Below are 2525 nucleotides of genomic sequence, written 5' to 3' on the forward strand. Positions count from 1 at the left end.
ATGTCTTTGTCCCCTGTTTATTAACTTTTTTGTTACTTACAACAGCACATTTACCTCAACTGACCTTCATAAACAAATTGTAACATTTTATTTAATAGGCTGCTGGGCCAGCTAACAATATAGTTTGTGGAGGAAAAAGAGGAAAAGAGAGGATTTTAACTAAATATATTGCACACCCTCTCATTTGATTATTTCCAAGAAAAAATGTAATATCTGCTTATTTAGAATCAGCCTCAACCATATACATATCCCCATTTGTATTTGCTAAATATGTTCTATTTGGATTCCTGCATGTGAACATAGGAGAGCCCTCTGATCACCATCTCTTCTTTACCTCCACCAAAAATATAATAAGTTACATACTTGATATTCTAAATGCTTATCTCCAGACTTTTCTGTATATTCATGTTGAAATTATGTATAGACACATGTAATGGCATACCTTGTATATTCCCTGGTCGCAGCCATTGTGAGTGCTCTCCATGGTATAACTTCTCAGCACGCCCATCTCCCTCCACACCACCACCCTGGCTGTGGAAGAGCGGGATTTCTCCACCTGTGCAAATCACAATGTAGCTCAAATATGATTTGGTTGAATTAAATATATTTACATTCTGTATATAGATGTGTTTTTTCTTACCAAATAGTTGCAGCTGTTGAAAGAGAAGGCTGGTGCGATGCTATCCAAGGTCTTTGGAATGGTCTAGAAAGAGAGAGAGAGAAGGTGGTTGTTGAATGGTAAACAGAGCTGAATTCTTTTTCATTTTTTTTTACGCTAGGTTTGTTTTTAATTAAAATGGCAACTTCACAAATTCATACGAATCAATCTGAATTATTACAGAAATCAAACTGAACATATGTGTCACTTCTGATCAGTAATTGACTACATTTATGTTGTTTTCAAATAATGATTCACAAAAAAGAACAAATAAGTTTTATAAATTATATATATCCAGTAGAGCTATTTTATGCATGCACACAGAAGCTCACGCACACTAACACACACCGAGTAGATTTTCTTTAGTCATAACACAGATGCTAACAATAAACCAACCAAAACACAAGTAAAAACTAATTGTTTTCGGCTTATCTTATTTTTTAACTGTATTATAACCGATGTTTTGTTTTCTGAAATGTGTGTGTGTGTGTGTGTGTGCGTGTGCGTGTGCGTGTGCGTGTGTGTGTGTGTGTGTGTGTGTGTGTGTGTGTGTGTGTGTGTGTGTTACCCTATATCCAGGGTCCTCTTTTAATCCCATAGTGTTAACAGAAGAGCCAGACTGCCAGAGGGTCTCCTTCAGACTGCAGCCGTACAGGAAGACGTTCTTCTTTCTGGAGTGGCCGTGGTAGTCACAGAAAACCTGGAAGACACACAGGAAGTGAGACAGAGCTTTGTAGGGCTTCATTAAACATCTTGGTAATAAAATGTAAGGCATTTGAGAAGCATCTCAAATACAGTTCCCTGTTTTCTGAAGATATTTCATCTGGAATTATTCAATTAAATGAAAATTATTCAATGAAATGATAGCTGCTGTAATAAAATCTTTGAATTTGTAACTCCGAACCTGATATATGAGATTAATATAATTCAGGTTATGTGCTTTAAAGGTCCCATGTCATGGCCATTTCTACTGATCATAATTCCATTGTTGAGGTCTACTAAAATAGATTTTCCAAACTCACATTGGTTTCTCATACAGCATCTCTGTAAAGTATGTGTATTCACTCTCTGTCCTAAACGGCTTTTTGGAGCCCCCCCCCTGTGAGCCCAGTGGCCGTCTGCGAGACAGTGAGACACAGCGAAACCCAGCCCGAAACACACACATGTGTGTGTGCTCAGGCTGAGTTCCGCGTGCCTCGCTGTCTCGCCGACCCCACACCAGTGAGCCAGCTCACGCTGTCCGCTCGTCGCAGCAGCGAGTCTCGCAACGTCCCACCGAGTATGTGTGTGTGAGGAAGTCCGCGGAAACGTAACGGCTCTGCGGATGTAACGTAACGGCACTATACCCAAATACGTCACTATACCCAAGAAGTAAACAATGGAAAAAGAGAAATCTCCAACGAGGCGTTCTGGGGCAGCATAGACAGGTCTTTTCTGTGTTAGAGTTTTACTCGCTACAGGGTGTACTTTGAGGGTGTGTGACTCTGCAGACCGTTTACATGCATTAAAAGCTACATCACACAAGGGGACTAGTATCTATAAATTAAGTTAAATTGATGATTGGGTTCACTTTAGTTGAGTAACTCAATTCAATATTCAGAGCTACTAGGTTCAAGGTTCTTTATTGTGTCATACGAACATAGCTACAGAACAGTGCAACACAAAACACAGATAAACAGAAAAATATAGTGCAAGTAAATAGTAAATACAGAAAGAAAAATAGTTTAAAATAGTGAAATAGTGCAATAAGAGTCGCAAGTTATTCGAATATGATATTTTAGCAGAGGTGGGGACTCGAGTCACATGACTTGACTCGAGTCGCATATTTTTGGACTTGAGACTTGCTTGACTAACATTGATAAAAGAC

The 2525-nt window shown here is 39.0% G+C and overlaps 1 long non-coding RNA gene across 1 annotated transcript; it reads right to left on the minus strand.

The window, feature by feature from the left end:
* Window positions 1-447: 447 nt before the first annotated feature.
* On the minus strand, window positions 448-1357 carry LOC104955077 (uncharacterized). Its single transcript, XR_799424.1, has 3 exons — window positions 1227-1357; window positions 641-703; window positions 448-556 (listed from the first exon to the last, which is right to left on the minus strand). It is a non-coding gene; the product is annotated as an uncharacterized lncRNA (long non-coding RNA).
* Window positions 1358-2525: the final 1168 nt, after the last annotated feature.

Source organism: Notothenia coriiceps, unplaced genomic scaffold (assembly GCF_000735185.1).
Source record: "Notothenia coriiceps isolate Sejong01 unplaced genomic scaffold, NC01 NC01_scaffold00024622, whole genome shotgun sequence".
In the NCBI taxonomy this organism is placed as follows: Eukaryota; Metazoa; Chordata; class Actinopteri; order Perciformes; family Nototheniidae; genus Notothenia; species Notothenia coriiceps.